General features: G+C 41.9%; 1 protein-coding gene across 15 annotated transcripts in view; it reads left to right on the top strand.

Moving 5' to 3' along the window:
• Window positions 1–9,811: 9,811 nt before the first annotated feature.
• Window positions 9,812–26,008, top strand: part of kcnj15 (potassium inwardly rectifying channel subfamily J member 15) — a 59,930-nt gene continuing 43,733 nt past the window's right edge. For 4 of the 15 annotated variants that reach the window (XM_063050379.1, XM_063050389.1, XM_063050395.1 and 1 more), the window contains exon 1: window positions 10,127–10,456. The gene's annotated coding sequence lies outside the window, so the exon portion shown is untranslated. Of the gene's footprint in view, window positions 9,857–9,990; window positions 10,088–10,126; window positions 10,457–13,177; window positions 13,277–18,251; window positions 18,407–26,008 lie in introns of those variants that run through there. The other 11 variants (XM_063050388.1, XM_063050380.1, XM_063050390.1 and 8 more) reach the window with 6 other exon arrangements.

Genomic DNA, 26,008 nt, shown 5'->3' with positions numbered 1-26,008 from the left:
TTCTGTCACCTTGAACCAGTCTGCCCATTCTCCTCTGTCCTCTATCATGAACAAGGCATTTTTGCTCACAGAACTGCCACTCACTGGATATTTGGGGGGGGGGGGTTGCACCATTCTCAGTAAACTCCAGAGATTGTTGTATGCAAAAATCACAGAAGATCAGCATTTCCTGAAGTACTCAAATCACCCCATCTGGCACCATAATCATTCTACAGTCAAAGTCACTTAGATCACATTCCTTCGCCATTCTGATGTTTGATCTGAACCACAACTGAACCTCTTGACCCTGTCTGCATGCTTTTATGCATTGAGATGCTGCCACATGATTGACTGATAAGATATTTGCATCACAAACAGGTGCACAGGTGTGCCAATAATGTGGCCACTAGGTGTACGTACTGTGGACTACTTGCTGCAGTTTATGACTTTGGGTGACTAGAAGATATCTTGGTTTAAAGTCTCAGCTGGAATACCGTCTCTGGAGCTGAATCTGAACCCACAGCATGGCTGCGTAACAGTTACTGAGATCACAGTAGAGTGCCAGTGATCACCGATCGGGGTTCGATTCCCATTGCTGTTTGTAAGGAGCTTGCACGTTCCTCCTGTGACAGTGTGGATTTCCTCCAGATGCTCCAGTTTCTTCCCACATTCCAAAGACATATGGTTTGTGTAAGTAAATTGTGGGCATGCTACTTTTGTGCTGGAAGCACGACAACACTTGCAGAATGCCCCAGCGTATTTCAGACTGTGTTGGTTATTGATGCAAGTGATACATTTCATTGTTTACTTTGACATTTAACCTCTTTAATCTCTGAACAGTTGATGATTTGGGCCAAGACGCCTCATCACAACTGGAAAGGAAGGCAGCAGAGACCAGAAGTAAAAGGTGGAAGAAGTGAAGGCATACAAACTGACAGATGATAGGTAAGACCAGGTGAGGGGGAGGTGGTTGTGTCAGGGAGGGGGAATGACTGTAAGGAGCAAGGAGTTCCCATTGAAATTAAAACCATACCCTCTGGTGTTTAACATTTCTACCCTGGCAAAAGGATTCTAACTCTCTATCCTGTCTTTAACTCTTAATTTAAAAAAAACCTGATGATCTAGGAAGGATCAACCAAGTTTAACTGACTTTTCCTTATAGCCTCTAATCCAGGCAATGTACTGGTAAACTGCTTCTGTACCCTCCCCTTCCTATAATTGGGATGATCAGAACTGCTTGCAATACTCTATGTTCTGTCCGACTGAAGTTTTATCCAGCTGCTGCATGACTTTCTTGCTCTTATACTCACCATCCCTAAAATTAAATTAAAGGCATCCGTTAGTCTTGCGAGACCATGGATCTGTGCCTGGAAAGTCTTCACTCTCCAGGGTGCAAGCCTGGGCAAGGTTGTATGGAAGACCAGCAGTTGCCCATGCTGCAAGTCTCCCCTCTCCATGACGCCAATGTTGTCTAAGGGAAGGGCATTAGGACCCATACAGCTTGGCACCAGTGTCGTCACAGAGCAATGTGTGATTAAGTGCCTTGCTCAAGGACACAACACGTTGCCTTGGCTGGGGCTCGAACTCACGACCTTCAGGTCGCTAGTCCAATGCCTTAACCACTTGGTCACGTGCCCACACTATCCCTACCAATGAAGGAAAGCACGCCATATGCCTTCTTCACCACCTGATCCACTTGCCTAGCCACTTTTGGTGATCTATGGACTTGGGCCTTAAGACTCCTCTGGGCCTCAGTCTTTTGAGATCTACCATTAATAGTAAACTTCCTCCTTTCATTTGGTCTCATTATGTTAGTCATATGAAGATAGGTGAGGATGAGATGAAGTTGGTTTCAGATTCAGATTCATTTGTTTATCACATGTATAATATATCAAGACATACAATGAAATACATCATTTTCATTGACAAACACCACCATCTAATGATGTGCTGAGGACAGCCCACAATTGTCACCACACATTCCAGCATAGCATAGAACATAGGACATAGAACCTAGAAATCTACAGCCCATTACAGGCCCTTCGGCTTACAATGTTGTGCCGACCATGTAACCTACTCTACAAACTGCCTGGAATTACCCTAGCGCATAGCCCATTATTTTCCTAAGCTCCATGTACCTATCTAAGAGTCTCTTAAAAGACCCTATTGTACCTTCCTCCACCACTGTCACTGGCAGTGCACTCCACACACCCACCACGCTCTGTATGAAAAACTTACCCCTGACATCCCCTCTGAATCTACTTCCAAGCACCTTAAAACTATGCCCCCTCATGTTAGCCATTTCAGCTCTGGGAAAAAGCCTCTGACTATCCACATGATCAATGCCTCTCATTATCTTATACACTTCTATCAGATTACCTCTCGAGGTTTGTCGAGAGGTAATCTGATTACAGAGGTTTGTCGCTCCAAAGAAAAAAGGCCAAGTTCATTCAACCTATTTTCATAAGGCATGTTCTCTAATCCAGGCAACATACTTGCAAATCTCCTCTGCGTTCTCTCTATAGTAGCCATATCCTTCCTGTAGTGAGATGACCAGAACTGAACACAGTTATTCCAAGTGGGATCTGACCAAGGTCTTATATAGCTGTAACATTACCTCATGGCTCTTGAACTCATCGTAGTATTCCCACAATGTTCAGCGGAACAACACAGAACACAACAAAATAACAATGGCAAAACGAGCTCTATTCATCGAACCTAGACAATCCTTCAACCTCAGGGCCAGGCCTTCAGACCTCCAGCGAACTCTCAGACAATGGGCCTCCAACTTCCCCAGTGTACTTCACACCTGTAGATCTTGGACATCAGACTCATAAACCTTGGATCTTTGAGCAGTGATCGATCAGGAGATCAGAAGCTTGAGAGGAGGAAATTTTACTCAGGCTTGCTAATGGAGTAGTAAAAGGCAGCAACTCGTGGCAGTTTTCTTGTGGCTCTGACCGGTGACCGATCAACATTTGGGATTAATTGTCAGGACCAAATTAAAGGAAGGCATGGGCAAGCACTATGGCAATTGTTGTAGAGGACAGAGTTAGAGTGGAGATTTTGAGGCTTTGGCTCTTCAAGGCTTCAGCGAAGAGAGGGTTCAGTGAGGGAAAGCAAAAAGGAAAAGTTTTGCTTAAAGTATTTTACCCTCCCCTCTTTACGTTAGGACAGTAGGGATACCAGGCAGGATAGTTGAATGCTCCTCTTGTGGGATGTGGGAAGGCTGAGAGACCTCCAGTGTCCCTGATGACTACAACTGCAAGAAGTGCATCCAGCTGCAGCTTCTAACAGTCCACGTTAAGGAGTTGGAACTGCATGAACTCCAGATCATCTCAACAGGTATATCACTGTTGTGGGTGGAGGGGGGTGACCTATCAGAGGAAAGTCGCAGAGTCACAGCGGTTGGGTTTCTGGCACTGAGTCTGCCTCTGTGACTCAAAAGGGAAGGTGAGGGAGAAGAGGTGCACTGTGATGATAAGAGATAACAGACAAGAGGTTCTGTAGGCAAGAACAAGGTTCCAGGGTGGTATGTCGCTTTCTGGGTGCCAGGTTCCTGGATATCTCAGATCAAGTCCTCAGTGTTCTCAAGTGGGAGCGTGAACAGCCTGAGGTTGTGATCCTTATAGGTACCAATGACATGGAAAGGACGAGTGATGAGGTTCTGTACAGGGAGTTCAGGGAGTTAGATGCTAAGTTAAAGGGCAGGACCTCCAGGGTTGTGATCGCAGGACTGCTATCTGCACCGTGTGCTAGTGAGGCCAGAGCTTGGAAGATTATGGAGTTTAATACGTGGCCAATGAGTTGCTGTAGGAAGCAGGACATAAGATTTTTGGATCATTGGGCTCTCTTCCAGGAGAAGTAGGATCTGTACAGAAGGGACAGGAATACTAATCCACTTCCATTTGGACCTGACCTGGAGGGGGAAGGTTTGTTAACGCTGCACTGTGGGGTTTAAACTAGAGTTGCAGGTTTATGGGATCCAGAACGCCAGAACAGTTAGTGGACAGGTTGTGGGGACAGAGGTTGTTAAGACCCCAGTCAAAGTCAGGAATCAAATGTTTGAACATGATGCGACTTGTATCTTCAGCTGCGTATATTTCAATGCAAGAAATATCATAGGAAAGGCAGATGAGTTCGGGGCATGGATCAACATCTGGAATTATAATATTGTAGCCATTAGTGAGAACTGGTTGCAGGAGGGGCAGGACTGGCAGCTGAATATTCCTGGGTTCTGCTGTTTTAGACCTGGCAGAGTGGGAGAGATGGTACTACCAGTCAGAGAATAGGTCATTGCAGCACTCTGTCAGGACAGACTGGAGAACTTGCCTATTGAGGCATTATAGATGGAACCAGGAAATAAGAAAGGTATGACCATGTTAATGGGGCTATATTACAGACCACCCAACAGACCTAGGGATTTAGAGGTACAAATTTTTAAAGGGATCACAAACTGTTGTAAGAAGCTGTCTATAAAGTTGTTATAGTAGGTGATTTTAACTTTCCACTTATTGACTGGGAATCCCATTCTGTAAAAGGACTAGGTGGGATAGAAATCGTCAAACTTATTCAGGAAAATTTCCTTCATCAGTCTGTAAAAGTCCCAACTAGAGAGCATGCAGTATTGGAACTGCTATTAAAGAATGAGACAAGACAGGTGACAGAAGTTTGTAGGGGAACACTTTGTATCTAGCGACTACAATACCATTAGTTTCAAAGTAAATATGCAAAACGATAGGTCTGGTCCACAGGTTGAGATTCTAAATTGGTGTAAGGCCAATATTAATGGTATCAGAAATGATCTGGTAAGTGTGGATTAGGACAGACAAAAGAAAATCTACAGATACTGGAAATCGAAGCGACGCACTCAAAATGCTGGAGGAACTCAGCAGACCAGGCAGCATCTATGGAGAAGAGTATAGTTGATGTTTCTGGCTGGGACCTTTCATCAGGACTTTTTGTGTGTGTGGATTAGGACAGGCTGTTTTCTGGCAAGTGTGAACTTGGTAAGTAGGAGGCCTTCAAAAGCACAATTTTGGGAGTACAAAGCTCATGTGTGCCTGTCAGAATAAAAGGTAAAGGTAACTAATATAGGTTTTCAAGCAATATTGAGGCCCTGGTTAAGAGAAAGAAGGAGATGCATAGCAGGTGAAGGCAGGTACGAACAAATGAGATTCTTATGGAGTACAAGAGATGCAAGAAAACACTTAAGAAATAAATCAGGAAGGTTAAAAGAAAGTAAGGTTGCTCTAGCAGACCATGAAGGATAATCCTAAGGGATTCTACAGATATGTTAAGAGCAAAAGGATTACGAGGGACAAAATTGATCCTCTGGAAGATCAGAATGGTAATCCATATGTGCAGCCAAATCAGATAGGGGAGATCCAAAATAATTTTTTTGCTTCTGTATTTACTCAGGAGATGGACAGAGAGTCTAGAGAAGTGAGGAAAAGTGGCATTAACTTCATGGACCCTATACAAGTTACAGAGGAGGAGGTGTTTACTCTCCTGAGGTAAATCAGGGTGGATAAATCCCCAGACCCTGACAAGGTATTCCCTTGGACCCTAGGGAGGCAAGTGCAGAAACTGTTGGGTCAGAGATATTTACATCATCTAAGTGACAGGAGAGGTACCAGAGGATTGGAGTATAGCCAATGTTGTTCTGCTGGTTTAAAAAAAAGTTCTAAACATAAACCAGGAAATTATAAGCCGGTGAGTTTGTTATCAGTTGTGGGAAAGTTATTGGAGGGTATTCTAAGGGACCGGATTTATAAGTATTTGGATAGACATGTACTGATTAAGGATAGTCCACATGGCTTCATATGTGATAGGTCACATCTAACCAATCTTATAGAGTTTTGCCAGGAAATTGCCAGGAAAGTGGACAAAGCCAAGGCAGTGGATGTTGTCTACATGTACTTTAGCAAGGCATTTGACAAGATCCTGCATGGGAGGTTGGTCAAAAAGGTCCAGTTGCTCCACATTCAAGATGAGGTAGTAAATTGGATTTGACATTGGCTTTGTGGGAGAAAGCAGAGAGCGGTTGCAGATTGTTGCCCCTCTGACTGGAGGCCTGTGTCCAGTGATGTGTCACAGGATCAGTGCTGGGTCCTTTGTTGTTTGTCATCTATATCAATGATCTGGATGATAATGTGGTAAGTTGGATCAGCGAATTTGCAGATGACACCAAGACTGAGGGTATAGTGGACAGCGAGGAAAGATATCATGGCTTGCAGAGGGATCTTCATCAGCTGGAAAAATGGGCTGAATAATGGCAGATAAAATTTAATACAGACAAGTGCGAGGTTTTGCACTTTGGAAGAACCAACTAGAGTAGGTCTTATACAGAGAACAGTAAGGTACTAAGGTGTGTGGTAGAATAAAGGGATTTGGTAATACTGGTCCATAATTCTTTGCCACAGACAGTTGTGGAGATCAAGTCTTTATATATATTTAAGGCAGAGGTTGATAGATTCTTGATTGGTCAGGGCATGAAGGGGTATGGGAGAAGGCATGAGATTAGGGCTGAGAGGAAAATTGGATCAGCCATGATGAAATAGAAGAGCAGATTCGATGGGCCAAATGGCCCAATTCTGCTCATACATCTTTTCGTCTTATAATTTTATAAATCATTGAAAATGGCATCTCCAGGTAGATAGGATTGCAAAGAAAGCTTTTGGCACATTGGCCTTCATAAATCAATGTATGGAGTATAGCAAATGGGATGTTATGTTGAAGTTGTATAAGATCTTGGTGAGGGCTAACTTGGAGTATTGTGTGCAGTTTTGGTCACCTACAGAAAAGTTGTAAACAAGGTTGAAAAAGTACCGAGAAAATTAACCAGGATTTTGCCGGGTCTGGAGGACCTGAGTTATAAAGAAAGATTTAATAGATTAGGACTGATTTAGTAGATTAAAATTGAGAGGACATTTGATAGAGGTATACAAAATTATGAGGGTACAGATAGGGTAAATGCAGGCAGGCTTTTTCTACTGAGGTTAGGTGGTACCACAAAGAGAGGTTGTGGGTTAAGGGTGAAAGGTGAAAAGTTTAAGGGGAACATGATGGGAAACTTCACTCCAAGGGTTGTGAGAGGGTAGAATGAGCTGCCAGCACAAGTGGTGCATGGGAGCTCTATTTCCATGTTTAAGAGAAGTTTGGATAGGTACATAGATAGGAGGGAAATGGAAGGCAGGTTGATAGGATTAGGCCATTTAAATGGTTTTGGCATAGACTAGATGGGCTGAAGGGCCTGTTTCTGTGCTGTGTTTCTGTACGACTTTATGACTCCTCTATTTTTCCTTGTCCTTATCTGACCTGATTCCATGATACTTCATAGAGTCTGGAGTTCAGGATTACAAGAGCAACCCCCTCCTGCTTGCATACCTTTGTGCCACTGGCACTAGTGAATCTGTCCTCAGCTTGAGTAAAGATATACTCTGTGATGGAGGAGTCTGGCACATTGTCTGCAAGATGATTCTCCCAACATAGACAAGAATACAGCTGTAGAATACAGGTGTACCTAACAATGTGGCCACTAAGTGTATGTCATGAAATTTGATGTTTTTCATTGTTTTGGGGCAAAAGTGCAGTGTAATACAAAAAATTACTATGTTACAATAAAAAAGTATTTTAAAATTTATTAAGTGGAGCAAAATGTGAGGTTGTGTTCAAGAGTCAATGGCCCATTCAGAAATCAGAGGTCAGGCAGCATCTGTGGTGGGAAGCGGCCAAGACCTTTCATCTGATCTGGTAACAACCACAGCACCTTCACTATACCTTTTGCTGCCACTTGGGCCACAGCTCCGATCACGGTAACTGACTCCACTGAGCATTTCAGGCACCTGCTGCCTCGGTATCAGGTAATGACAGGAAAAAGGTAATAGGCCGAAGTCAGCCTGAGGGCTGTCGGTTAAGCTTAGTTACTGTTACTGTTTGTACTTGCTGCTGGGTGAGACCTGAACACGGGACATAGTGGGCATTGCATTCCTGGTAGGCAAGACCTTACAGGGCAAGATGTCACTCAGCCAGGGTCCAAGAATAGGGATGCTCAACATGATAAAAAGTATGCATTGAATGCAGAGACTTTTCCCCAGGGTGGAAACGGTTAATACAAGGGGGCATAATTTTAAGATGATTGGGGGAAAGTAAAGAGGGTATGTCAGAGGGGAAGCTCTTTTACAGAGAGCGTGGTGAGTGTGTGCAATGCTCTGCCAGGGTGGTGGCGGAGGCAAGTACATCAGGGACATTTAAGAAACTCTTGGTAAGATAAAGGAACACACACCAGTCCTCACTAAGGGATCAGCAGTGGAAAAGGTGAGCAGTTTCAAGTTCCTGCATGTCAACTCACTGAGGAGCTAACCTGGACCCAACATATTGATGCAGTTGCGAAGAAGACACAACAGCGGCTAGGTTTCATTAGGAGTTTGAGGAAGCCACTCGCAGAATTCTACCGATGTATCGTGGAGAGCATTCTAACTGGCTGCATCACTGTCTGGTTTTGGTGGGTGCACTGCACCAGATCAAAATAAGCTGCAGAAAGTTGTAAACTCAGTCAGCTCCATCGTGGGCACCAGCTTTCCTGGCATCAAGGACATTTTTAAAAAGCAAAATCTCAGGAAGGCAGTATCCATCATTAAAGACCCCCATCACCCAGGACATGCCCTCTTATTTACAGTTTTTTATTATTTTGTTTTACAATGTTCTGCTGCTGCATAGGACAAAATTTCACAACACATGCTGGTGATATTAAACCTAATTCTGATTCTGAGAGAGGTACGCGGATGACAGAAAAATGAAGGGCTATGTAGGAGGGAAGAGATAGATTGATCTTAGAGTAGGTTAAAAGATTGTCATAATATTGTGGGCTGAATGGCCTGTAGTGTGCCTCTATGTCCTATGTTCTAAAAGCTGATGCAGTTATGGTACCATCTCATTAAGAGTTCAGGGACTTTACCAAGGGGCGAGCCCGTGAAGCTTTACTTTGCATGTTGGCCAGTCCTACACCTGCCACTGGCCTTGGGTCCCACTATAAAGAGAATTTTCCATTTCTCAGCCAGACCAGTTACATAAGCAATGCATTCCAGCCATCGTCATTACACCTTCTATTCTGTATGTTACTGAGAGAAACAAGGAGTGAGGAATATCTCATACAGGATTTTTAAATTGCTCTGCAATTTGAAAGAGAAATACTAAGAATTGTAACTCCATCAGGTGGACAAACCTCCCCACCGTCAAGGACATCGGCGACATCCCTTATTAAGGACCCTCACCGTTTATTGTAATTTATAGCATTTTAGAATGTCCTGCACCTTACTGCTGCACAGAACAATAAATTTCACAACATATCAATGTTTGTAAACTTAATCCTGATTCTTAATTATATTAAACGTTAATGAACAGATTAGAGTAGTTCAAAATTTTTCAATGTATTTTAACTTTTCATTTGTGCATATTTACTTAGTGAAGTAATTCTCGACGCTGACGCTGCTGGACAATATTAAGCATGGATGCCTCTTTGAACTTTTGCACCAATGTTTCCTTTTTAAAAATAGAAAAAAAAGCTGGAAACACTCAACAGATCTGCCAGCATCTGTGGAACAGAGAAATAGAGTTAACATTTTATAAGTTTAAAACGTGATCTTCCATCTGTGTCAAGCTGAGACTTTTAAGTCTTCAGAAATGCTTTACACAAATTATGGTGCACTTGAAACGATTCCTAGGTTTAAAAAAATGTGTTTCGCTACAACCTTACGTCCTGTGTTGCCAATACGAGATTTCCACGCACATTCTGACCAAAATAGTGTTATTGAAAGAAATCTTTACATCTTCCTGTTTGGCACAAGTGGGGCTTCGAAATCTGCCAAATGTATTGGTAATGAGCTTATTTTTGTTTAATTTTTATGTTAAAATATGCAAATAATGAAACCTCGGTTGATTTTTATCTCACTCTTTATCTTTCGCTATATAAACTTTATGAATTTATCGTGCGTCCGTCTCCTGCCCCCTCTAAAAACGCTACCCGTTTTTTACGAACTCTTTTCCGCATACTTTCGGACTTTGCCTCTCGTGACGGGAGTAGGGTCGGTGTTTGAGAATTGTCAAGGTGAAGATTGAAATTAAGTGTTAACTGATAGCAGGGCAACGGGCTGGGCGTTCCTGTGTGTTGTTCCATTAAGCTAGAATTTAAACCAGGCGTGGGACTTGTTTTTTTTAATATATTTTTTTCTTTTTGAAGAAAAGTTTCTTGTTGGGTCAATGACATCACTGGGAGTCGGGAGGAGGGGGTCGTTTAAATAAATCCTCCTATTCCCCATGCCTCTCTCCACAGGTAGACCCGTCTCGGGACTGGCTCGCTTCCCCCAACCCTCAAGCCCTTTGAAACCGAGATCATTTACCGGTGTCTAGAGTGCGATCGTCGCCTTATCATCCAGTGCAGACCCGTATGATGACCTGCTGAATCTCTTCTCTCAAGGTAAGATAAACTTTTAAACTCGTGTGTATATTTTGACCGTGTCTTGCCTCTTTTAAATAAAGTTTCGTTTGTTTCTCCCCTGTATTTCATGACAATTTTAAGTCTGACGCCTTACAAAGCTCTCGGCGAGATTTTATTGAATTAGCACTGGAGAGATTTACCTTTTTTCCCCCAAGAAGGAGGGATTTCATTTCAGATTTGTGTCAAAGTGAAAATATGCCGATTATCATTTTTTTAAAAAAATTTTTCTCTGAGTTTATTAATGAATCGTCCTGGGGGGATTAAACTCTTCTGATCACGAGTCGAGGGCTGGTTTTTGGTTCGATTTGTTTATGTCCTGTGCGGGGGCTGGAGTGAAAAAGATGGGTCTACAATGCCGTGACTTCCTCTCCCCCCCCCCCCCCCTTCCTCGTTTGGCTGTTGTGAGAATCGAGTTGAATGAAAAAAGTATTTTCAGGAGAGTCCCTTTCTGGAAGACTCTAATGTCTTGCTTCCTGATGTGAATGGTGTGAGGATTGCGTTTCTCAACCGCAGAGTGCGACAGTACTGCCTCATTGGTAAAGTGTGGTATGAGGTTAAATATTATCTAGATACTGTAGATTTAATATTTTAAAACGTTAACTCTTTCATCATAAAGCTTTAAATCAAATCTAAATATGATCATTTAATTCTGTTTAGATTTTGATCCCCAGAGTGGTCAGCATCTTAAATCTGGCTTGTTGAGGAAATAAACAGTATTTCATTTCTGTAGTCTTTCAAAGTCAAAAGTAAATTTATTATCAAAGTGTGTGCATGTGTAATATGTATAGTCACCATATACTACCAGAGATTTATTATCTTGTGGGCATTCACAGTAAATACAAAGAAATCAATAGATTCGTAGAATCAATAAAAAAACTTAAATGCAAAGACTGACATACAAATTGCGCAAACACAAAAAGAAAAAAAACATAATAAATGATATTGAGAACGTGAATTCTTGAAAGTGAGTCTATAGGTTGTGGAATCATTATAGGGTTGGGATGAGTGAAGTTGTCTTTTCTGGTTTGGGAGCCCGATGGATGAGGGGTAATAATTGTCACCTGAATACTCTCTACAGCCAATGTGGTATTTTGGAAATATAGCCAGGTAGCAATACAGAGTAATGAGACCATCACTTTGTGCACTGCTACCTCCCATAAGCATCCAAGCAGTCCTGGTGAAGGGTCTCAGCCCAAGTATTGACTTTTTATTCATTTCCATAAATGCTGTCTGACCTGCTGAGTTCCTTAGTATTTTGTGGTGTGTTGCTCTATATTTCCAGCATCCACACAATCCCCTGTGTCCCTGCAACAGTGGCTGGATTAGTAACGCTGGTTCAGGGACATTTGATGGTGATCCCCATCACCAATGCAAGATGGTATTTGCCCACATAAAACTGATCACGTGGGATCGGAGACATGTATGTTAGGACATAGGTAAAAATCTGAGATGCTTTCAAAAGGTGGTTAGACGTTGGATAGGAAGAAGGTCAAACTGCAGTTTTAAAAAAAAACAAGTACTTACTATAAGCACAACAAAATCTGCAGATGCTGGAAATCCAAAAACAACACACACAAAATGCTGGAGGACATCAGCTGGTCAGGCAGCATTGAAGGAAAAGAGTCAGCAGTCGACAATTCCACCCGAGAGCCTTCTTCAGGCTTTTAGCCCAAAATGTCATCGGTTTACTCTTTCCCATAGATGCTGCCTGACCTGTTAATACTTAGCTAGGATAAAAGAAATTGAGGAAGGGCAAAAAGAGAATAAAAAATGTAAAGAGCCTCTATGGTTTATTTGAAAATGGTTTTTTAAGTTCTTGCCTACCCCAGTTTGGAAATCTATAAAACTCTAATGTGGCAAAATGTGTCAGTTACTTTAGGGTACAAACTGCATGGCATTTGTTCTTGCATGTCGTTGTTTGGTGGGTAAATGACATTACTGGAGATGGGAAGGGAATATTAGTTAAATAAAGCATTCTATTCATGTTGTCTTTCGTGGTGTGCTGTCCCAAGAGGGACTCACTTTTTCAAACACTATCGAGCAAAAAAATGACAGCCTTTTAAGGGAGATTTTAATTTAAGTCACAAGTGTAAGGTTGAAGAGTTATGGTTCATGGAATGTTTTATGGAATGTTTTAAAGGTGGAATGAAAAGTTAAGAGGAAAGTAATTCCAGAGTTTGGCAACTGATCACAACGATGGAGTGAATATGGGGAGGATTGGAGGTAGATAGAGTGTAACACCAATAGAAGATGATGGGACTAGAGGAGATTTGAAAGAAGGCAGACTTTAAAAACCTCGTGTATTAGATGCATGATATATTATGTTAAAACTGACCTTGACACCCTACTTGGAATTCATCTAGTTATGGCATTATAGGAGCGATGTAAATTAAAAATAAGGGTTTGTCCGTAGAATTAAAATTTCTCAGGTCTGCAACATACTAAATGCTCTATTTAAGTTCAAGATTCAGGATTATTTATTGACATTCTTCAGCACACCAGTGTAAAGGAGAATGAAATGACTGTTACTCCGGATCTAATGCAGCATCAAAAACACACAAAAACACAAAGAATGCAAGAAAAAACAACACAAAGATGCAATAAATATCGTACTGATATTATGCAGACATTATACACAAATCCCAGTTTGCTGCAAGTTCAAAGAACTATATTGCATGTTTTTTTTTTCCAAAATAAAAGCTCTAGTTCTTCTTTCTGAAATCTATTTCCAAGCACGACGATGCTCCAGAATTGTTCAGGTTCAAAAAGAGCAGGATAAACAGCCGTGGGAAGTATTGGGTAAGTGCTGTTCACTTTTTCCAGATAATATTGGTTACAGAAGCCACGCTGCAGGTTCTTATTCATTATAATGTATTAACAGTGGAAATCATTTCACTGTAGCTAAAGTTTGTGTATTAATTCACTATAAGGATTAAGATGTAGCAATTGTCTTAGAAAGCTAAGGGAGTCATAATACAATGCAAAGCTTCATTGTGATCCGTTTACTTTTGACATTGCTGTAACTCGGATATCATTCAAGATTGGTGAAATGCATTAGTACAGAATTATATACATGATATATGGTGAACCACTGGAAGATGTTGTTCAAACTGCTGTGTACTTTGCTTCATTGAAACATGGCTATCCACAGCCCTTTTGGTTGCAGTGCTGCAGCTCAATAAGTTCACCATTCTCCACCAAAAGAGGTCAGCCCAGTCTTTGAAAAGCAGAGGAGGTCGAGTGTGTTTTATGATTAACTCATTGTGGTGCACAAACGTGATGGTTCAGTTTCAGTCCTGCTTGCCTGATCTGGAGCATCGAGCAGTCAAATGTCATGCATTTTATTTGCCAGGATTGTTTTCCGCCAGCATCCTGGTGAGGTGTACGTTCCCCCTCAAGCCGACATCAGGCAGGGTCTGGAGGAGCTGAGCAATGTACTCAGTAGGCACAAAACAGTGCACCCTGATGCCTTTACAATCATTTCGGGAGGTTTTAACCGGCCAGCTTGAAGTGTCTGAACAACTAACACCAAGCTATAAATCTCTGGGGCCAACACACTTGACTGCTGTTATGCCACCATCCTGCACCCACACTTTGGAAGGCACAATCTCCTGGTTGTATTTCTACTTCTAGCATATAGGCAGAGACTAAGGACCACAGCACCAGTGGTGTGGTTCAAGAAGGTATGGTCAAGGGAGAAAGAGGTGCACTTAAATGACTGCTTCACTCCCAGGTGAGCTTTTGCACACTTTGAAAGGAAAAATAAAACTTCATCTGTGTGAATCCCTGCAGCATCTGATGCCCCTGTGATCTTTGTCTCGGAGACTGATGTCAGTTGATCTTTCAGGAGCGTGAACCCTCGCAAGGCTACGGGCCCTGAGAGTATATCTAGTAGGACTTGGAAAACCAGGATGAGTGCCTGAGTGACTATCACCCAGTGGTACACACATCTACTGTGATGAAGTGCATTGAGAAGTTAATCTTGACTAGAATTGGCTCTTGGGCAAGGGCCTGGATCTGCTGCATTTTGCCTATTGCCACGCGGTGGTTGCAATCTCACTGGCTCAGAACCCAGCTTTGGAACACCTGGGCAGTAGTAATACCTACTTCAGGCTGCTGTCCATTGACTACAGCTCAGCATTCAACGCAATTGTACCCTCTTCTAATCAACAAGCTCCAAAACCTGGCCTTCTGTACCTTCTTCTGCAATTGGATCCTCGACTTCCTCACTGGGAGACCTGAGTCTGTGCTGATCTGGAATACCATCTCCTTCTCGCTGACAATCAACACTGGTGCACCGTGAGGATGCATGCTTGGCCCACTTCTCTACTCTGTCTACACCCAGAATTGTGTAGCTAAACGCCGCTCAAACACATCTATAAATTTGCTGATGTCACAACTACTGTTGGCAGAATTTTGGATGGTGATGAGGCGGCATATGGGAGAGGGATAGATCAGCTGGTTGAGTGGTGTCACAACAACAACCTTGCACTCAACATCAGTAAGACCAAGGAATTGATTGTGGACTTCAGGAAAGGGAAGTTGAGGGAACACACACCAGTCCTCATCGAAGGACTAGAAGTTGAAAACGTGTGCAGTTTCAAGTTGCTGGATGACAACATCTCTGAGGACCCATCCATAATGAGGCAATTATAAAGAAGGCACAATGGTGGCTATACGTCATTGGGATTTTGAGGAGATGTTGTGTGTCACCAAAAACGCTCATAAATTTCTACAGATGTACTGTGGAGAGCATTCTAATTGGTTGTATCACCGTCTGCTATGGAGGGGCCACTGCACAGGATCAAAAAAGCTGCAGAAAGTTACAAACTCTGCCATCTCCATCATGGCCTCCAGCCTCCACAGCACCCAAGACACCTGCAAAAGGCAATGCCTGGAAGAGGAAACATTCACAATAAAGGACCCCCATCACCAAGACCATTTGCTCTTCTCATTGCTACCATGAAGGAGGAGGTACAGGAGCCCAAAGACACAGTCAACTTTTCAGGAAAAGCCTCTTCCTCTCCGCCATCAGATTTCTGAATAAACACCAAACAGTATTTTTTCCTCATTTTTGCACTATTTATTTAAATTAATTTTCTTTGTTTCTCTATACTTATTGTAATTTATAGTTTTTTAAAAATTATAGTGTATTACAATGTTCTGCTGCCACAAAACAACAAATTCCATGATATATGCAATGATATTAAGCTTGAACTGAAATCTGGAGTAATAGACTATGGAAGCTTCCAAATGGATAGTGTTGAAAGGCAGCAATTTTACACTGAGCAGATGCAGGATCTTAATGAGATTGCACTTTTGGTGCCATGGTACAGCGTGACTCTCCTGATTGTTAAAAGGAAATAGAGGTATGGGAAAACATGCAAAAAAAATTATTAAGGATTAAGTTAGAAATGAAATGTTACAACTATTGGGAGTGAAAGAGGCAGTTGTTTACCTGCAGAGAAAAGAAGACTGACGTGACTTAATGGAGACCTTTGAAATTATGATTAAGTTTAATCATGTAAATCAGAAATGATGTTGCCATATATGGAGAAGTCCAAAGCTAGGTGTCATTAATATAAACATGAGGAAATCTGCAGATGCTAGAATTTCAAGCATAAAACAGAAAAGTTGCTGGTGAACACAGCAGGCCAGGCAGCATCTATGGGAAGAGGTACAGTTGACGTTTCGGGCCAAGACCCTTCGTCAGGACTAACTGAAGGAAGAGTTAGTAAGAGATTTGAAAGTGGGAGGGGGAGATTCAAAATGATAGGAGAAGACAGGAGGGGGAGGGATGGAGCTAAGAGCTGGTCGGGTGATTGACAAAAGGGATATGAGAGGATCATGGGACAGGAGGCCTAGGGAGAAAGATAAGGGGGAGGGGGGGGAAAAAAGACCAGAGGATGGGCAAGGAGAGAGAGAAAAGGAATGTGTGTATAATAATAAATACCCTCTTATTTATTTATATACACACATTCTTTTTCTCTCTCTCCTTTTTTTCCCTCTGTCCTTCTCACTATACCCCTTGCCCATCCTCTGGGCTTTTCCCCCTCCTCCCCCTTTTCTTTCTCCTTAGGCCTCCTGTCCCATGATCCTCTCATATCCCTTTTGCCTATCAACTGTCCAGCTCTTGGCTCCATCCCTCCCCCTCCTGTCTTCTCCTATCATTTTGGATCTCCCCCTCCCCCTCCCACTTTCAAATCTCTTACTAGCTCTTCTTTCAGTCAGTCCTGACGAAGGGTCTCGGCCCGAAACGTCGACTGTACCTCTTCCTAGAGATGCTGCCTGGCCTGCTGCGTTCACCAGCAACTTTGATGTGTGTTGCGGGAATTTAGAAAAATCTTTCTGTTGAAGATGGTTAAAATAAAAAAGGTTGCTTTTACAAGTAATTGAGTAACATTGAAGCAAAAAAGAATCTAGTGCTTTCCTGGCATACAGGACAAATAAGAGTTTATTCGTAACATTGAAGCCTTTAAAGGGAGGATCAAGAAGTCATAAAGTGAAGGATATGTAGATGTTAATTGAACTAGCCTTACCCGGAATATTAACACCAGCAGGGACCAGCTGGGACAAATGGTCCGTTTCACTGGTATAAGTTCTGAACAATCAGAATGAAAAGTTTCAGAAGACAGGGAAGATAGCATTCTTCCCAAATGACGAGAGTTTGATCAGAGTTTGAGGAAGAAAATACTGAACTACAATAAGTATGTATATTAAATAATTAAAATTAAATAAGTAGTGTAAAAACAGAAATTAAAGGCAGTGAGGTAGTGTTCATGGGTTTGATTTTCATTCAGAAATCAGATGGTAGAGGGGAGGAAGCTGTTCCTGAATTGCTGACTGTGTGCCTTCACATACAAACTCAACATTCAATCATTTATTGCATTGCCATTAGATCTTATGTGCAAATAACTGCTTTTCAGAAATACTTAAGATGTCCCAAAGCACTCCATATCTAATTAAGTTTTAAGAATAAATGTATTTTTTCCAGAGTAAAGGTCAGAGTATTTACTGTATTTGCACATACACACGTGGCCTGACCTCTGCCAGTATAATTTCTGTATACTTGTATACTGTATTTTTTTCCATAGTGCTGCCTGGCCTGCTGAGTTCCTCCAGCATTTTGTGTGTGTTGCTTGGATTTCCAGCATCTGCAGGTTTTCTCTTGTAGGAAATGGCAGAAGAGCGATAGGTCATTAGGCTGGTAATCTAAAGACCTAAATTAACGATTTGGGACACATCAAAATCCTGATTATTTTTTTCATGCTAATCCTTAAGAGTAGGGTCTCATGTAAATATCAGAAGTTTATGGTAGTGTGCATATTTTATTGTTGTGAACATGTGAAGTTTTCATTCAAAATATACCTTAAAAAACCCTAACCCTAACCCAGGTGTTTGCCCTGTCTGAATACTTACTAGCACCAACTAATCTGCTGGAGGAACTCAGTGGGCCAGGTAGCATCTGTGCTGGGAAATGCACAGTTGATGATTTGGGTCAAGACCAGTTATGTGGACTGTTTGCTATTTGCTCCAAATTCCTGCACCTGCAGTCTCATGTATCACCTGATTAGTCATGGTTGTATTAGGGCATTGCAGTCCAGCCAGATCCAGTTTAAACTGGCAATGCTAGATCATTACTCCTTTAAGAAAAATTAGTAAGTTGATGGAGTTCCTAATGTATATGCGGGATTCCTTTTTAAGCCAGCTATGTAATATTCCCAACAAGGTTGTATATAGTATACATACTTTGATAATAAATGTACTTTTGAAGGCACTCTTGGATCCGGGCAACACCCACAAATACGGACAAGAACAGAACACTCTTGGATCCAGTGTTGGGGATTGGACTATAGCAGAGAAGTGAACGTAGAGGAACACGGAGTCAATGGAGATCATAATATCGCACTGGTATAGGGAAATACCTTGGTATGATTTTTTTAATGGACTAATAGATTAAAATATGATCTTTAGCAGGGGTAAGAAGAGTAACTGGGGAAATCAAGTAAGCAAAAATACTGACAAAACTACTACAAAACAAAACTATATAACAGTCGGGAACATTTGAAATGATGTTCACCAGAGTGCTAAAAGACATATCTATTGAAATACCTGAGGTTCCATGGATCAGTTAAAACATAAAAGGATAATTGAGGGGAGGGGTACACAGTGAAAATGGAGGAGTGCATGATAAAAGGGAATAGCTGTGTACATACATCTATTGATGCTTCTGGACACGTCTTCAGTGATGAATAAAAAGAGATTAGAGAGAAATCAATAAAAGGTAGACAAAGGAAATCTGAAATTAAATTGCCAAGTACAGGTCACCTCCCCTCCCAGTAAGCAAATGGATTCCGCTTGTATAAACCTATTTTGTCCATAAAATGGAAAGTACACAAAAGTCACTTCACACCTCCATGGTATTGTAATGAATGAAATTAAAAGCACACAACACTGCTATGAAAGAATAATTACTAGAAGTTTGTGTCTGTGGGGGTGTTGAGTTGAATGGAGAGGGGGAGTGAATGTTGTTCAGAGAAATTAAGGCATGTACATGCAAAATGCTGGAGGAACTCTGAAGGTCAGGCAGCATCTATGTCAGCACTAGTGAACAGTTTTGGCCAGCAACACAGACTGCTTATTTCCCTCCATAAATGCTGCCTGACTTGCTGAGTTCCTCCAGGAGTGTGTGAGTGTTGGTCTAGATTTCCAGCCTCTGCAGTGTCTCGTGTATATATCTACATTGGATGTTTGAATTTAATATTACAGCAGCTCATTAACGAGCAGTGGTAAGCCGGACTTATCCTGGGAATGGCCTGTCTTTTTTTTTTAAAAAATCACTAGATCCTGGAATGGTTCTAGAATGTCACTCCATTCTTTAAGAAGGGAGCGAGGCAGAAGAAAGGAAGTTATAGGCCAGTTAGCTTGATTTCTGTGGTTGGGAAGACACTGGAGTCCATTATCAAGGATGAAATTTCATGGTACTTGGAGACACCTGATAAAATAGGCCAAAGTCAGAATGGTGTCCTTAAGGGAAAATCTTGCCTGACAAATCTGCTGGAATTCTTTGAAGAAATAGCAAGTAGGATAGACAAAGGAGAATCAGTAGATGTTGTTTACTTGGGTTTTCAGAAGGCTTTTGACAAGGTGCCACACAAGAGGCTGCTTAACAAGATGAGACCCCATGGTATTATAGGAAAGATACTAGAATGCATAGAAGATTGACTGACTGGCAGGAGGGGATAAAGGGGACCTTTTCGGGTTGGCTGCCTGTGACTAGTGGTGCTCTGTGAGTGTTGGTGGTGGGACTGCTTCTTTTCATGATATGTCAATGATTGGGATGACTTTGTGGCCAAGTTTGCAGATGATACGAAGATGGGTGACAGGGCAGGTAGTGTTGAGGAAGTGGGGGGGGGTGGAAACGGTGTTGGGAATCTGAAGAAGAAATTGGGCAGTTTGGAAGAATGAGGAAAGAAACGGTAGATGGAATATTGTGTGGGGAAGTCATGGTCATGCACTTTGGTAGAAGAAACAAAGGTATAGATAGTACTGTGTGCAGTTTTGGTCTCCAAATTTGAGGAAGGATATTCTTGCTATTGAGGGAGTTCAGCGTAGGTTCACAAAGTTAATTCCCGGGATGGTGGGACTGTCATATGTCAAAAGATTGGAGCGACTGGGCTTGTATGCTCTGGAATTTAGAAGGCTGAGAGGGGATCTTATTGAAACACATAAGATTATTAAGGGATTGGACACGCTGGAGGCAGGAGGCATGTTCCCGCTGATGGGTGAGTCCAGAACCAGAGGCCACAGTTTAAGAATAAGGGGTAGGCTATTTAGAACGGAATTGAGGAAAAACTTTTTCACCCAGAGAGTGGTGGATGTATGGAATGCTCTGCCCCAGAAGGCTGTGGAGGCAAAGTCTCTGGATGCTTTCAAGAAAGAGATGGATAGAGCTCTTAAAGATAGTGGAATCAAAGGTTATGGGGATAAGGCAGGAACTGGATACTGATTGTGGATGATCACAGTGAATGGCGGTGCTGGCTTGAAGGGCTGAATGGCCTACTCCTGCACCTATTGTCTGTTGTCTATTATTTCCTAAATGGGGCATAAATTGAAAAATAAGGGGTGCAAAGGGATTTGGGAGTCCTCATACAGGATTCCTTAAAAGTTATCAGGAGGTTGAGTCGATGGTAAGGAAGGCAAATGCAATGTTAGCGTTCATCTCAAGAGGATTATAATATAAAAGCAAGGATGTGATACTGAGGCTTTATAAGGCATTGGTCAGACCACAGTTAGAGTATTATGAGCAGATTTGGGCCTTTTATCTAAGAAAAGATGTGCTGGCATTGGAGAGGGTCCAGAGGAGGTTCGTGAGAATGATTTCAGGAATAAAAGGGTTAACAATAAGGACTGTTTGACTCTGTGCCTGTACACACTGGTATTTAGAAGAATGAGGTGGGGGTGGGGATTTCATTGAAACCTATTAGGCCATTCAGCCCATCAACTCTACTCCACCATTGCGTCATAGCTGATCCTGGATCACACTCAAACCCATACACCTGACTTCTCGCCATAACCTTTGATGCCCTGCCCAAACAGGAAACTATCAATTTTCCCTTTAAATAAACCCCCAGTCTTGGCCTCTACAGCATACTACAGCTTCTCCTCTGGATTTAAAAAAAAATCCTCCTTTCCTCTGTTCTAAAGGGTCAGCCCTCAATTTTGAGGCTGTGCCCTCTAGTTCTGTGTATCGCCACCGTAGGAAATATCCTCTCCACATTCACCTTACCTAATCCTTTCAAGATTCAGTAGGTTTCAATGAGGTCCCCCTCTCATTCTTCTAAATTCCAGTGAGTACAGGCCCAAAGCTGCCAAATGCTCCTCATGTTAACCCCTTCATTCTTGGAATTATCCTTGTGAACCTCCTCAGGACTCCCTCCAATGACAACACATCCTTTCTGAGATGTGGGGCCCAAAACTGTTGACCGTTATATTAAATCTGTTTTTATGTTTGATCATTGCATGTAAAGCAGATGGATGTTATAACATCAAACAATGAAATTAAAATAGAAAAAAGTAGGATATATTCAAAATATAAAACAAACTTTGAGGATGACATCTGTGCTCTGGATGTAATGAATCATATTTTACAATAATCTAGAGAAGAGTTGGAGGAGGCATTGCTATACATACTTAAAAAGTCATTTGATAAAATCTGTGTGCTAGAGAATTGGTAGATAGCTTATTTAATGCCAGCATTTTTAACAAGGATAGGGAGTTATAGGTCAGTCAGCTTGAAGGCAGCAGGTAAAGTACTGGTAGAATCTGGTCTCATTGGATAAGTTGTAGAATTTGTTGCCAGCTGGCTTCAGGACAGAAAGAAAGAGGTGGGAGTGAAGGGAAGCTACTCCAGTGGTATGATTTGCCTAAAAATTAGTGCTGGCACACCACTTTATTCAAGTAGTTTAGAATTTGGAATCAAAAACACAATTTTTTTTTTATAGTGTGACTGACAAATTGAGAGGTGGGGTCTGGCAACCTTGAGGTGGATTGCAGCAAATTTCACAAGATATTAATAAGTATACAGAGTGGGAAACAATATCCAGGCATTGGCTTGTAAGTGTAATGTGGTATTTAGACCACAAAAGTGACTGAGAGTGACCCATCTCCAAAAAGATTCAAACTACCTATCATTGGCGTTGAAGGCAAACATTACTGAGCTTCCCATTAAGAGAATCAAGGGATATGGCGATTGTGTTGGAGGTCGAAGGTCAGTGATCTACAGTACATCCAAGAAGCCAGAGATCAAGGTAAGCTCGGCTGACTCAGCCATAAAAATAGCAAATTAGTTTATTATTGTCACATGCTGACCTATGACATCCATTCAGATCATTTTATTGTGAAAGTACATTGGGGGGGGGGAACCAAAACATAATGCAGAATACAATATTATAGTCATAGCGAGTGCAATGCTGACGATGAAGTGCAAGACCATAGCGAAGTAGATTGCAAGGTCAAGAATTCATTTTATGATACTAGAGGACTGTTCAATAGGTTTTATACAGCCCAAGAGAAGCTGTTCTTGAACCTGGTGGCATGTGCTTTCAGGCATGTGAATAGTGGGGGGGGGTGGGGGGTGGAGAGAAGACAATGTCCAGGGTGGGGTATTTGATTGTAGTGGCTGCTTTACTATGGCAACAAGAAACATAGATAGAGTTCATGGAGGGGAGCTGGTTTCCATGATGTGCTGCGCTGTACCCACAGCTCTCTGCAGTTGCTTGTCAACTTGGGCAGAGCAGTTGCCGTTCCAGTGGTGACGAATCCAGATGGGATGCTTCCTGTGATTCATTGATAAAAGTTGGTGAGGGTCAAAGGGGCATGCCAGAATTCATTAGCATCCTGAGGAAGCAGAGGCATGGGTACACTTGACCATGGTATCTATAGGGTTGGGCCAGGACAGGTCATTGCTGATGTTCATTTCAAGGAACTTGAAGCTTTCAACCTTCTTGATCTCAGCACCATTAGTGTAAACAGGAGTGTATGCACCACCCCCTTCCTGAAGTCCATGACCAGCATTTTTGTTTGGCTGACATTGAGGGAAAGGTTGGCATGATACTATGACCCTAGACTCTCTCTCTTTCTGAGATACAGCCCACTACGGTGGTATCATCTTGTCAATGAAGCACGGAGAGTTTCTGGTCACACAGGCTTGAAAGTATAGGGATTTGAGTAGGGAGCTGAGGGTGCAGTCTTGTGAGGCACCAGTGTTGAGGATAATCATGACAGAGGCTCTGCTGCCTACGTTTACTGACTGATCTTTCCGCAGGTTTACTACTGTCACTAAGTTCACATCATTGCCTGTGAACTCTGTGGCATGTGATGTACTTGCTGATACCCCAAACCTCTTCTGCCTCCTTCAATCTTATTGAGGAACCTTAGTGTAATACTCTTCATTTGCCTCAATGAGTGCAACCTTAACAATATTCAAGAAGGCCCCCTTATTTGAGAAAGAATATACTGGCATTGAAGGCAGTCTTAAAGAGAATCATGAAGCTCATTGGTGGACAGTAAGGAAGGCTATCAAAGCTTGCTGCGGGATCTAGATCAGCTAGAAAAATTGAATGAAAAATCAGATTGGCAGATGGAATACAATACCAGCAAGATTGAGATACTGTGCTTTGGAAACAACTTGATAGTAGAGCACTGCAGAGTGCAGTAGACCAGGAATCTGGGACTACAGATTAATAATTCCTTGAAAGTGGTATCACAGGTAGATAGGGTTGTAAAGAGAGCCTGTGGTATATTGGCCTTCATAAATCAAAGTATTGAGTACAGGGATTGGGATGGTATGTTGTAGTTATATAAGATGGTGGGGCAACATTTGGAATATTGTGTACAATACATCTACATACAGGAAAGATGTCAATAAGACTGAAAGAGAGCAAAGAAAAATAACAAGGATGTTGCCAGGTTGTGAAGATCTAAGTTACAAGGAAGGATTGAATAAGGTTAGGACTTTTATTTCCTAGAGTGGAGGAGAATGGGGGGGGGGGTAGACAAAATTATGAGAGGTTTGTACAAGCTGAATGCAAGCAGGCTTTTCCTACCGAGGCTGGGTGAGGTGAGAACTAGAGGTCATAGTTTAAGGATGAGAGGTAAAATATTTAAGGGGAATCTGTGGAAGAACTTCACTCAGATGGTGGTGTGAGTGTGGAATGAGCTGCCAGCGGATGTGGTGGATACAGGTTTGATTGCAACATTTAAGAGAAATTTGGATATGTACATGGAAGGGAAGAGTACAGAGGGCTATGGTCCAGGTGCCGGTTGAAGTTATCAGGCAGAATAACAACTTGGCATGGACTAGAGAGGCTAAAGGGCTTCTTGTGCGTTAGTACTCTATGACTCTATTACACAGAATGCTGAAAATACTAGCAGAGCAGAAAGAAATTCAGAAAAAGAAAGCGGTCAAGCCCTATCATTAGAAAACTTGATTCCCTTCGGTCTACCCTTCTCTGTTGAATACAGCCTCTGAATATGTACTGTTGATTTAGGCAGGGAATTTGAGAGACTTACCATCATCTGGATGAAGAAATTTGTTCTTTTTTTTTCATGAATGGCTGAGCCTTTATCTTGAATGCATGACCTTAAGTTCTGTACACCCCAAGTAGGAGAAACACTATCTCTGTCAAGCCCATATGAAGGAACAAAAAAATCTGCTGGTGGAAATCTGGGTTGAAACGGCATCTGTAGAGGGAAGTAAGCATCTGTGTTCCTACGAGAAGGGAAATCCATTCCCTACAAATGCTACTGGACTCAGAGTTCCTCCAACCATGTTTTTTTAACATTTCCTTGTTTCCAAGTCCATAAGAATATTGTGTGTTATAAGGAAATCATCTCTCATAAACAGCGGAGAGTATATGTCCAGATCATGCTATCTCCCATTGTACAACTTCATTCCATTCCGAACTCACTCTGGTGAGAGTTCTTTGTTATCCCTCTGGCACAAATTTACCTTAAGTACAGAAACCAAACCTGCATACAGTATTCCAGGTACAATCTCATTAGAACTTGTATTATTGAAGTGAGATGTCTTTACTCTTGTATTATTCAGAGAATACAAAGGGATAATTTTCCTTGCTAATTGTTTCCAATGAGAGCATATTAAGTGTTCGTGATTCCTGTAAAAATCACCCTGATCCCATTAAATACAAATCAAAAGAGTTGTATATAAGGCTTTGCACTTCCCTCACCATTTAGTTTACTGATTGAGGGGAATTTTATTAAGTTAAAGAGAAATTACGAGGCTCCAGTGAACAGTAGCAAATTGGAATAATGAAAACTGAAGTCTTTCAGGAAGGGATAAAACAGACAATTTTAGAATGTAGTTCTAATCAGAGTTGGAACAGAATTTGACACAGGATTTCTGAAAGATCCTAATTTGATTAAGAAAAGTGATTCCCTTGGAGCTGCCCTCATTCCCATCTCCCCTATTTCCCGGACATTCGCTCTCACCACTTCTTACTGCCACATTAACAAGTATAGAGTTCCCCTTGTCCTCACCTACCACCCCATGAGCCTCTGCGTCCAGTACATCCTTCTCTGCAACTTCCGCCATCTTCAATGAGATTCTACCACCAAGCAAATCTTTACACTCCCTCACCCAACCCCACGTCCCACTTGACACAGGAATCACTTCCTCTGTGATTTCCACGTCTATTCAGCTGTCCCCACTAATCTCCCTCCCAGCACTTATTCCTGCAAATGGAATAAGTGACCTACCTGACCATTTTCTTCCTCCTTCAGCTTCATTCAGGGCACCAAATGATCACTTCCCATGTGAATCTTTTGGGGTTGTCTACTGTATTTGGTGCTCCCAATGCAGCCTCTTCTACACTGGTGACACCCAATGTAGACTGAGGTACTGCTTTGTTGAGTACCTTTGCTTCATCTGTAAAAAATAAAAGCAGTATTTCCTGGTGATCAACCATTTTAATTCCAATCCTAATTCCCATACTGATATTTTGGTCCATG

The sequence above is a fragment of the Mobula hypostoma genome, chromosome 6 (assembly GCF_963921235.1).
Source record: "Mobula hypostoma chromosome 6, sMobHyp1.1, whole genome shotgun sequence".
Classification (NCBI taxonomy): domain Eukaryota; kingdom Metazoa; phylum Chordata; class Chondrichthyes; order Myliobatiformes; family Myliobatidae; genus Mobula; species Mobula hypostoma.
This window is presented reverse-complemented; position numbering and strand designations above follow the sequence as displayed.